Below are 12,598 nucleotides of genomic sequence, written 5' to 3' on the forward strand. Positions count from 1 at the left end.
TCTGCAGGAGCCTTTCAACACAGGAGTTTGTATTAAGTATTGATTCGTGTTCACTCATGGGCTGGCATCAAAAGAAAATTAAGTCACACTTAGGAAGGAGCAGACATGTGACATTCCTCCCCACTAACCCCAACGCTGAACTTCCTGGCATTTGGGAGCCTTCTGACATTCTTTTCAGTTGTTTGTGCTTTGAATCGGGATTTTCAAAGCTGCTTACGAGCTTCGGGTGCCCGAGTCCCATTCGTTTCGACCTTTGGCTAAAACACCCACCTAAGCAACCAGCTGGCAATTGGTTTGTAGAAAAGTCTATAAACCTACCCAGAATTTATAAGGATTCATTATTGACAATATCAGGCATCAGAGGGGAGCAATACTTTTTTGAATATAATTCAAGGAAAACCCCTTTAAAAAAAAACAATTTTTACTTCTACAGGGGAGGGGGAAAACCCTTGTTTGCTTTAAAAGAAACAATGAAAAAAAGAAAAATCACAAAACACAAACACCACAAACCAGAAAGTTGAATTACAGCATATGGGGTCTGGAGCCTCCGGCCAGGCTCCAGGCCTCCTCCAACTCCCTATTCCTCCCTTTGCAACCAAACTTCGCCAGCTTGCTCTGCTCTGCAGCAGTCCTCATAAAGGACCTTTGATGCTCATTTGCATCAAGCCACAGGCATCCTCTCTATTGTGAGAATCAAAACACACACACACACACACACACACACACACACACACAGGATAAGATTGTAAAACACAAACCACCAATTTATCAAAACATCGGGCACCTCAGAATTCAAAAATAAATGAGCAGTCAGTGCACACCAGTTTTTAAGGGGCGATCACATGCACTTCAAGAAGCCCCACTTTAAAGTCTGTGTGGAGAGCGAGGCGACCAGGTGGGTGGGGAAGGGAAGGATGTTATGAAGAACATTTAGTGATTCACCCTCTCAAGCACCCAAGTGCCTACCTCTGATTGCAATACACATTTAGACACAAGCAGCTTGATGCAACATTCGTCACTGTGCAGTGATCTGCATCGACTACCCCAGAAATGAATGAGCCAATTGGTGACTGCAGAATTCATTAGGAAATGTGCTGCCTGAATATGTTTTGCTATAGAAGGTACTTTATTATAGGAGGGTCACAGGAACAAAAAGGGTTTAAAAAGGAGAAATAGATTTGATGCCTTGTCTAACTCAATAGAGGATCCCTGTCTCCTTGGGGTATTAAAGGAGTTTCATCTCATAACTGCAATCCATTTTATACTCTCCCCTCCCCCCGAACTAATTTTACTGCTGATTTGTATGCAACTGTTAGCTTTATTTCTTTTTCCAAAATACAGTGAAACCAATTTTCTACTAGTCTTTTCTAGTGAGCCCCAGCCTAAACTAGCTACTTCCAGACTCCGACGTTCCAATGCAGAGACTGACTTGGGGCCCAAATTCAAGTTCTCTGCCCTGTGTTAAAAGGGCTTTGCCCAAGAGATTGAGTTGTACATACACAGCCCCAGTGCAGCCACTCCTACAGCCTTGTGCTCTCCTTAAGAGTAAGGGAAACGCCCAGTGGCCACAAATAGTTTTGGACTGACTCAATATGCTCCCCTAGTTTGATCTAGCCCACACCCCAGCTTACACCATCTGTATTACTCATGCAACCAAAATTCCAGGAGAGTTGAAGTCAATTAGCGTTTTGGGGCACAAATTCCTAAGATAAGGCCCAGGTAAGTTTATGAGCTCATGCTCTATATGTCAGCATCATATCTATATTATATCAAATGCAGCATTATATCTACTCTCGCTCCACACACAGGCACGGCACAGTTTTCTCTGCAAACATTCAGGGGTGAAGGACAGGAGCTGGTTATGGGCCTCTCACATATCTGGGCGAGGAAAATGGCTTTGCTCAGTGGAATACATCCAAAATAAAACCCAAACCCTATTTTTCTGAGCAGTTTCCTAATTTAAAATCATGTCTGCAGAATATAGGAGTGTACATATGATAAATTAACTCCCTCCTCCCCCATGTTATGTGATGTACTCAGACTTCCAGCAGCTGAGAATCTGGCCCAATTGTATTTTTTGAATGCGGAAAACAGCTAAGGTGGTCTCTTTGTACATTCATCACACGGTGATATTTTTAGACACATACCTCTTCTGATCTCAGCGGTGTCTGGACAGTGGGAAAGTAATCATTGTGCTGGGGAGCCCACAGCCTGCATTGTATGATGCAACCGAACGCAATATGGCTCTCTCTCATCTGGACAAGCTGAAAAAGAAAAGGCCTGGAGTGAAAAATCTATTTTCAAATCATGTGTTCACTTTTAAAGGGGCCAGAAGCTGTAACTCTGTGCGGTGTAATCTAGACGTTCGATCAGTACTCCAATAGCACCGAGAGGTCTCACCCAAGATCAGGGTCTCACGGTGCTAGCCTAGACTACATACAAACACGCAGCGAGAGATCATCCCTCCCCTGAGGAGCTCACAATCGAAATCGACAAGACAGACACAGGGTGGGAAGGGAAGCGGAGAGAGAGGAAGAGACTTGCCCAAGTCCACCCAGCAGGGCAGAGTCAGGAATAGAACTCAGGGCTCGAGTCCCGGTCAGGTGCCTCCAATATCACGGTGACTAACACTACTCTACTTCGCTTGGACCGCTACGCTCTACAAAGGAGGGCGAGTGTCATTATTCCAATGTTAAGTTGAGGCAACCCACTGTACCGTGTTCCTCCCAGTGAACCAGCAGAGTAGAAAAAGGAAATATAAATTAGAACATCGGGGTGAGATTGGCGCCCTAAGAACACCTGTGATGGGTGGCATGGCAGAGACACCTGTACTTCAGGCAGGCTGACCACCAGAGCCCATGTACGGTTTGCCATTCCAGACGTCAGTTCTCCTAGATTCGCCTTCTTCCCACAGAGCCTGCAGCAGCTCCATTACATTTTAAAAATGAATTTTTTAATTTATTAAATAGGCAAACACCACAATCTGTCTGGCAGCTCCAACTTCATTTACTGCAGGTCATTTGAGAACCAAGGTGACCTCTGAGGCAAAGACACCAAGGGCCACCCTCACGATGGCTGGAGAGAAAAGCGTATAATAAAACCCCGCTAAGCCTTCAGTAGTGTGGACTGCCTCATGCGGGCGAAGACTGCCAGCTTCTTTTAAGAAAGGCTTTTCCCAATAACTTCCCTTGGTCCTTCTGGAGATTCTCTGGTTCCAATAGCCTTTGCGGTGACACCAGAATGGCCCTTCTGCAAGGTTTCATTGGTCTGGCAGAGAAAATTTTGGCCATTGCAGCTACAAGGAGAATTGACCAGATTGTTGCAGCTGGTTGGCGTCAGTACAAACACCTCACGACAGGAACGTACCGACCCCGCAGAGCATCGGCCTTTGAGAGCAGACCCTCAAAACAAGGACCTCAACCCCACGGGTAGACATGCCCCAACACTAATGAGACCAAAGTAGTCAATCCACGACAAGGGCTTAATTTCCAATGGCCCAACAGACACGAGCGTGTGCGAGGTGGAGAGGGGAGCAGCTACGGAGCTAGCTGGCTTCACCTCAGGTTCGTCATAGTGGCCAAAGAATCCGGAGAGACGGCCAAGGATGCGTCATCCTCACAATTGCTGGTACCACTGAGCGCGATCAACCTCAAATGCCTCCACGGTGATCTCGGCAGCTAACTCACTCAGGTGTTTTTGGAATTCCCACGAGGCGCCTATCTGCATCTGTAGGGGCCTAAAGACCTTTGTAAATTTGACCCTAGGGCCTAACCCTATTTTCAAAAGTGAAAATGAACTTTAGGAGCCTTTGAAAATTTTATACCTAAGTCCTACCCACTACACCATTGAGAGAATGCCTTAGAAGATCTGGGCTCCCATCTCTCATGCGGGTTTCTGTTCAGCACAGAGCTGGTCTGGCAGCACTACGGCCTGCTCTATTAGCGGAGAGTCCAAATCAAGCGGAGGGAAGGGGGCAAGAGACATCAGAGATGGCCTCACTCCAAAGTCTGGAGTCCTGAGGGATAGAGAGACAAGAACTGCCCAGCATTGGGCTGAAGATGCTCCCTGCTAGGGTGACCACATGTCCCGATTTTATAGGGACAGTCCCGATTCGTGTGTGTTTTTTCTTATATAGGCTCCTATTACCCCCCACCTCCTGTCCTGATTTTTCACATTTGCTCCCTGGTCACCCTACTCCCTGCTAGTGAGACAGATACTCTCCACCCTCTCTTTGGGTTTATTTTCAGTGTGGTTCACTTTGGAACGCTCCCATCCTGGCTAACTCTGTGACCTATTGTTACAAACAGTGTTTATAAATAATTTTCAAATAGCCCTTAAAGGACGTGAAGCGTCTTGAACACAAAAGGGCATTCACTCACGAAAGCTTATGCTCCAATACATCTGTTAGTCTTAAAGGTGCCACAGGACTCTCTGTTGCTTTTTTACAGATCCAGGCTAACACGACTAACCCTCTGATCTGTGACCTATTGTGAGTGAGAACCGGGGGGGAAACAAGAGAGCCGAGGTGGGACCAAGAGCCCTTCCGCTTTGGTGCAATCCGATTGGCGCTTCTGCCTGCTTGTCACCTGATTAGAACAACCGGCCCCCCAGCTCTAGAGTGGCGTATCCGGAAGTGTCCAATCGGAATGTCCCGCCACTCCAGAGACAGAAGCAAGTATCCCAAATCCTATCCCTGCCTTATTTAGGTCTGCTCCAGAAAGCCCTTTTGTGTTCAAAACGCTTCACGTCCTTTAAGGGCTATTTGAAAATTATTTATAAACACTGCTTGTAACAAGCCCAGCCACTCAATTTAATATTCCCCTTAATGAAGGCTCCATTCCTTTCTTCTTCTCTTTCCCCCTAAGGAGCAAATAATAATGTTTGTTCATGGAAAAATACATTGTAAGGGATCATTGCCATGCAATCATATGCACATCTGTTCTTAACAGGTTTCAGCTGAAACTACTGAAAATATACATAGGTCTACTTATTTGGAACAACTTAAATATGATAAGATTACAATTTGGAGGATAACAATGTGTTTAGCTATGGAAAAAGTAAGCCCCTTTCTAAACCCTCTTTCCACACACAATCATAACTTTTTACCACATATGTTGTCAAGGGGACAACATTTGTTGAGGATTAAGAAAGAACCCAGCATTGCAAGATTAGTGGCAAACAAACTCAAGATGTTCTAACATCTTCCCCACGAGCATTTAACTCCTGCATTACTATGTAATTACGAGTGATAGCCAGCCCTACCACTCCCCAGCCATTAAGAATGAGCAAAGAAAAGGCTCTAAAAAGCCCAATTTGGTGCTGCCACCACAATGTGGTTGGGATCGGGGGCGGGGGGAGGGGGAAGACTTTCCTCTTCCAGCGTGATTCCCCCCAATTCTGCACTAACATTCGCTTTGGGATTCACAAACAGAACTTGGCACTGGACAATAAGGCGGAGCACCAGGAAGCCGCAGTATTAAAAATGTGCCATCAGAGAGCATCAGCTAAAATTAGCATCTGACAAGTCCTCTAAGGAAACGTGACATTGTCAGTGGGTTTCTCATTTCCCACTACACCCTGCTGGGGTATTCACCTGTTTTATTAAATCAAAAATGTCCCTAATTTAACAAGCTGCACAGTGGAAAACAATAGCAAACGACAGTTTCATTATAGCTGGATTTGTGGAGCAAAGCGATTATGGTGTAGCTTGTACTTTCATTCAGGGATATTTTTAAATTCCTCTTTTTTTACATTAACTTGTTAAGACGATTGTATGTTTTCAAGGCAACTATGCAAGCAAATTTTAAGTCGCTACCCAGTACTCTCCTTAATATATGAAATGCCATGTCCTAAATTTCTTTGTAGGAAAACTTTTGAGATGCACAATGTTGGAGAGCCCACTCACACAGGCACTGTTTGGAAAAGAAGGCAAGTAACTAGGTGTCTTGGGAACTCTGACCTCCAAGCTCCTGAACGGTCATTTGCCAGAGTTCAACCATGCTGGGGAGACATGGTCTTTCAGGCGTGCAATCATTAGTGCTGAAAGGAAGCTCTGGTGGCTCACCTTTCCCATCGCCTGGCATTGTGCCACAATTGATTTCCTTATCCTGAAGCCGTCCCTGATAGATGGGGCCTGTCAAATTCATGGCCTCCTCATGCAGCCTCTTCCATTCGACTCACTCATCTAATGACTAGGAGGATTTCCCCATATCTCTAATCCTAAAGGTTTGCTGCTGCATTTTAGGTCCAGTTTTTCCTTCTGGTTCTGCCTTTGTTGACTAATAAGGCTAACTGCTCCCTGATCTCTCAGTAACAGCACCTTCTGTACTGATAGGCAGTTACTGTGTCTCCTTGCTGTGTTCTTTTTTCTGCACTCAACACGGTGAGCTCCGAGGGCGCAGTTCTCATTTCCATGGCTCAGTGCAGGCATGGAGGGTGCGGAGAGGGCTGCTAGCCACTGGATAAGCCACAGCAGCCTTTTGTTCCACTGCCAATGGCCCTTAATAGCCAGAGCACAGCAGGGCTATCTCCAGGCCACCTTCCCCCTTAGCCACACCCCCAAAATCCATCCAATCCTAAGTCATTGTAGCCGTCATGGTCCCAGGGTATTAGAGAGAAAAGATGGGTGAGTCATACCTTTTATTGGACTGACTCCTGTTGACGAGACATTGGCCCAAGAAAAGATAAGACATGATCTCACCCACCTTGCCTTTCCATTGCTAAGGGCTGTCATGGGGCAAGGGTGTGTCATAAAGCCAACTCTCTCAAATCTGCATCATCCAGGAAACTCCCCACACTGAGATCTTCCCTGGGTGAGAAGACTGACTGATTGCCCCAGGCTGTCAGAAAGCCACAGGGTGAGGGAGCATCTACCACAAAATCTTTCTGCACAACTTTTGCTTTGCAACTTCTTCCATGGTTTAGTGAAATTCTCCATTTCTGGATTCTATTGAAGACCTGCAAGCATAGTACTTCCGGCCAGGTCTGAGTAGTGCCAACCAGAGAAGGGGAGTAGTAATTGTTCACGATTATCCTTAACTTGCATTAAAGCATTTGCTTTATATTGTGCCTAACTGCAAAAATAGCCCCAGTGCTTCCCAATAAAACAAATACAAAGAAAGACCTTCTAAAATGACTTCTGCTTTGGAGTGCCTCCATTTTTGGCTGTCCATCATGAGTGGATTTGGAGACACTAGGGGAATGGACAGTAGCAGGTGACATTTCACTTGGATAAACAGAAGGTGAAATATATTGGCTGAAATACTGGAGTCCAAGATTTCCTATTCCAGATGGATTCTGCAAATTGAGAGCTTTTTTGGAAAAAAGACTTGAGTCCTTGTGGACAGATTTCAGTAGTTACTAACACAAACACAATGCTCAAGTGCATTAGGGAAAAAAGGTAAAATAGAATACATAAACTAGGATAGTGACATGTTGTACATTGAAGATGGCTTCTCGCGTATCTGGCTCCAGATTTGATTATCTCATGTTAAGAAAGCGGTTGCCGAGATCGAAATAGCCCAGCGAAGGGCAACGAGGATCATCATAAGTGTGTTGGGAATTATGTATATTAGGAGAGATGAAAATAGCTAGGATTATTTAACATAAAAAGGAGAACTGGAGAGAGATACGATGAAGGGATTCCAAACGATAAAGGGTAGAATGACAATTGATCAGTTCATTCCCTTTTTGTCCTGTCTAAGTATGAAAAACATGCAACTTGATGAAATGAAAGAGTAGTAAAAATCAGGCCAGTATAAAGGAAACACTTTACCCGGAGTAGAATAACCCTGTAGGATTCATTGCTGCTGGCGATGACCGGACACACGCTGCAGATGAGCTTACAAAAGGACCCCCACATTACTTCATGCCCACTAGGTCGAGCTGTGCAAGCTCTGACAGCAAGGAGAACAAAATCTCCTTCTCAATCAAAAAGGAACATCTCACCCTCTTCCCCCATCACGTCCACAATTACAGCATTATTAGTATTTACCATTTATAGGGCAGTAGCTTCAAACCAGATCCAGCCCTTATTGTGTAGGGTGCTGTACAAACATATGATAAACAACAGCCCCCGCCCCAAAGAGCTTACAATAGTGTCTGAACAGATGAGTTCCCATGGTCCTCTCCAGGGTGCACACAGCACAGAGCCCAGAAGGACAAAGGCCTGGTCTGGGATAGTAAATCTTTTCGTCTTGTTATTGACTGGATGGTCGCGCCGTAGAAACTTGGTTCACTTTGTGGCAGTATCTGTACCTCGCAGTACTCTGTATAACAACAAGCCGTGATGTTCTGTTCTCACTCAGGGTCAATCTGAAACTCCGCAGCAAGCCCAGGGGAAGTCCCCAGGCTTACAGCTCCCTGCCCTCAGCAGTCCTCTGAGTCCCTTTCAAAGCAACGAGAGGCCCCTGATCCACACCATGTCACTCTCCCTTCCTTCAAAGGCTCTTTGCCCCACACCCCCTCTCAGAGAGTGCTGCCCATGGTGTCGTCCTGCCATGGCTCTGCCCTACCACTCGCCCAGCCCCGGCCTGGGGGAGGTCGGGGGTCAGAGCACAAGCTCAGATCCCTTCGGGACCGTTTCTTGTGCTGGTTCGGGGCTACATTTCCCTCCGGACTTCTGCTGGCTCCATTAATAGCCTCGACTTGGCCGTCTCCTTGGTAGATTTATGGGACGCTGCGATCAGTGAAATGGGCACCAAGAATGGACATTTCCTTCTTCTAGAGCTCAGACTTTATGCATTCAACTCCTTCACTTTTTTTTTTTTTTTTTTTTTTTAAAAACAGGCCGAATATTTACACAAATGTTTGAGGTCATTAAGAAGGGCAGTTTTCAAATGCTTCATGCCCATTTGCAGTCTGAGCACGGTCTCCTGGCCAGTGCCTTGTTCCTTAACCCTTACAACACTGGCATTTTCCACACTGCAACTCCCACGGCCGCACAGGACAGTTTACATTGCCTGTCGTCCGCCCGCCCGCCACTGGGGTTAATAAGAGAAGCCTATGACCAGAGTCACGGCAGGATATATTTAACGTACAGTAAGCAAAACAAGCAAAAAACCAAAACAAACAGAGCTATATAAACAGACCACAGATGAGAGCACAGTGGAATTTGGCATAATTCACTACAGTAAAGGGAGAAAATAGATCGAGTTTCACAAAGTATCATTCTGATTTTGGTTTGGCCTTGATTTAAGAATCGGCTCTGGGGAAGCTGGCACTGAATTCTAGTGACGGTCCTTTGTTTCCAACTCCCAACGGTCGGTTAATCTCCCTCCCAGCAGGGGGAGACAGACCGGACGTCGAATAAATATAGCTCAAGAAATCTTTTGGAACGAGGGTTTGATCTGGCTGCCTGGATGAATCCACGCTCTGTAGCTGTGGTGTCACAGCCTGGGTCAGCGGTGGTGCACAGAGAGGCGTCAAGCCAGCAGGAATCCCGGGAGAAGGGGAGGGGAGAGGATCCCCATTGACACTGGCTGGGGAGCACCCACCAGACAGCAGTCCCTAGGCTGCTTGCCCCATGGCCAGTGCAGGAGGAGGTTTGGCCCAGAACAGAGAAAAGCCAGGGTGAGACTTAGGTTTACAGCTGCATCTGAGGCCCAGGAAATGGAAGCTGAGGAAGTTGCTTCCCAGCCAGCCGAGGAGGTACTCGGACAAGACCCCCAGCGTGAGAGAGTCCAGCTGCCCGAAGCTGCCCTGGCCCAAGGCAGTGGCCTGTACAGTTCTCTTCCCACGTGAGATTGGCTGGCGAATGGAGAGTCTCTCCTCCTTCAAAGGGCATTGGCAAGGAGCGTGCCTCCCCCCGCTCGCTCACACACTCGTTGACGCTGCTTGTCGGCTCTTCTGCACTGGGACGGTGCGACTCGCACGGAGCCCTGCGCGGACGAGCAAGTAGAGGGACTGCTCCTGTGATCCCCCCGTGGGCAGGCTGCCCCGGGGCAGGGAGGATCCTTGCACACAGCCTGCTGGTCCACACAGGCGGATAACACTTGGGCCCTAGGTTTGTACAGAGCCTGACACCATGCAGCCCTGGTCCCACTCGGGGCCCCCATGTGCTACCGGAGCACACCAGCAGCAACAACAGCAGGTCAGCGGCTGCACCAGGTTGAAGATTTGAGGGTCTCTGGCTACCAGCCACCCTGCGTCCCCGAGAACACCCCACTTCCACAGCCCACCTCCTTGCAACGGGAGCCATTCCTCCCCTGGAGAAGGGGTGGGGATGCACCTCATGCTGCTTACTGCGCTGCTGAAGCCCAGGGGAGTGCAGTGCACGGAATCTGGGTGCCAGGATGGCTCCTCTCCAGTTGTGCATTGTCCCATCGGGGCGTTCCTGGCTTATCTAGGCCCTAAGGGCGTCCTGCCCATTCCGACAGCTTCGGCCAGTGATTCCTGATGGTTTAGGGCAGGGGACAGCCCTTCATCAGCCAGGGATCACATGGGGATTGGCTCTCGCTTGGCGTTTCAGACCCTGCGTCTCTGGTAGATCACTCTGCGTGACAGAGAGACATCACTCTGTCGGTATGAATCTCAGCAAATGGGCATCTCCCAAAGCCTGGATAACTGAGGCTACGGGACAGACCTGGGCTCACAGTCAGGTTTCTGTCTTCATTCCCTGGCCTCCTATTCACGGACTCCAGGTGGAGCTGCACCTGCGCAGAGCACGGCTGAATGCAGCACCCAGGGTACAAAAGCAAGTGCTCGGCTGCAGGTTCTAATCCAGGGAAATTGCTGCCCCGAGGGGCTGTCTGGCTGGCTGAACACGAGATCTGAACTGCCCAGCTTGTTTGGATTTGGCACTCCTTTCGGGAAGCGCCGTTCTTCGTCACTGCAGCAAGGGAACATGTTTAGCTGCTCCAAAGCAAACTCCCTTAGCTGTGCTCATTAGTAGTTTCTCCATGTGCAAAGGTGCAGCTAAGTCTCCCACGAGCAGCTGGTTAGCACAGGAGAGCAAGGGGCCGAGAAGGGTGCTCCCCTACCGTGCAGGGGCTGGTCAGCAGAGGCAGGGCTAACAGGGCTTCTTGCCATCTCCCGTCCACTTGCCACTCCTACACAGAATCCCCAAGTGGCCTTTTTCTCTGACCACACACAGCAGAAAAGTTCCCTTTCCTCCTGCGTGTTCACACACAAAGCCCGAGAGTCCATTTCCAGGCCCCGGCTGATCCCGGCTGTGAGAACCCAGACTGCTGCTGACACGCCCCACGACCTTGTAAAATGTTGTGAAACAAGTCAAGTAAGGATACAGCAGACTTGCTGATGCTGACCAGAACTCCTTGGGCAATGTGCCAAAAGCCACCTAGCTTAGTTCTCTATTAAAGGTTTTCTGCCTGCCTTGTAATTGGCTCTACCTTGCAGTCATTGACACGGTATAACACCACATTTCTCCTCTGGATATAAATGGGATCCCTATTATTTTCGGTGATCGGAACACATGGTTCATCTCAAGAGGATAGCTCGTGGCTCAGGGGAGGAGCACTCAAAGTTTATTCAGCTTACGCAGATCTTAATAGCCACTTCAGAGTCCCAGCTCTCCGAGAGTACAAACAACATGATCTTACTCAGCAGAAAGTATCCAGATCATGTGAAGTAGGATGCTGTTTAGACAGTGCCCAAAGCTACAGCTGGATGTGAAACTGTTACGACATGACTCAAATTTGTCCTTTTAATGTTTAAATCCCCATTCTCTTTTAAACAATTAAAATCTAAAAATACCCCACAACTTTGTTTTGTTTTCATGTTGCAACAAAATGTGTGATGTGTCCAGCTTGACTTGCAGGTTCTAAGATAATGTGTACATTTTAGTGTGTTTTAAAATGATTGTAGTTAGGTGCTGATGACCAGGAATCAGGATGTAACTTACCAACAATGCTAGGCCTTGTAAAAGGGGGAAGATATTAGTGCTGGTCAGACTTTGTCCATTAAAACGTGTTACAGTGGAACAGGGATTTTGGCAAAATGGATACCGCTGCAGGAAACATCGGTTTTCAATTTATAGTGTTTTCCTCAAAAATGTGAAAACAGAAAATTTTGCAGTTCACAGCCACTGAAAACTGAAGTTTTTTGGCCACACTGCCCAAACATTATGATTTTTGGTGGAAATTTTGCACTTTTCAGTTTCTGAAAAACATTTTTGGTTTGGGGATTTTCAGTGTTTTAACAGGAAAAACCCCACAATTTGAAAAAATAAAAAAATTAAAAAAAAGTCAAATTTTCTGGGGGGAAAACCATTTCCTGCCCAGCTCTAGAAATTCTATCCAATAGGGAAGGGGGGCATAGGGATGGGGGGGGGCATGGAGCTCTAAGGGAAGTGGCAGAGCTCAAATTTACGCTGTAAGCAGTAGCTATGTAGCTGCTGCCCCACTATAACATAACCCTTGATCACTCGGTTGCAGAACCAGTTTTGATAATTGGTACAACTTGCTATGGAGGAAACCAGAACCTGGAAGAAATATTTTCTCCCTTTCACATCCAAATTCCAAAATTAATGGACCTTCTCAAACTCCCCCCTTCCCCAACAGTGTATTTAATGTTTCTATGCAGTAAGGACTTCCCTAATAATGAGGATAAAAGTTATGGCCACTCTCCCACTCTGCAGCAT

At 47.2% G+C, this 12,598-nt stretch overlaps 1 long non-coding RNA gene across 1 annotated transcript in view; it reads right to left on the reverse strand.

The window, feature by feature from the left end:
* Positions 1 to 2,153: 2,153 nt before the first annotated feature.
* The window catches only part of LOC117874123, a 92,225-nt gene continuing 81,780 nt past the window's right edge, over positions 2,154 to 12,598 (reverse strand). The window contains exon 3 of the long non-coding RNA XR_004644904.1: positions 2,154 to 2,264. This is a non-coding gene — a long non-coding RNA (uncharacterized LOC117874123). The remainder of the gene's footprint in view (positions 2,265 to 12,598) is intronic.

The sequence above is a fragment of the Trachemys scripta genome, chromosome 3, assembly GCF_013100865.1.
Source record: "Trachemys scripta elegans isolate TJP31775 chromosome 3, CAS_Tse_1.0, whole genome shotgun sequence".
Classification (NCBI taxonomy): Eukaryota; Metazoa; Chordata; order Testudines; family Emydidae; genus Trachemys; species Trachemys scripta.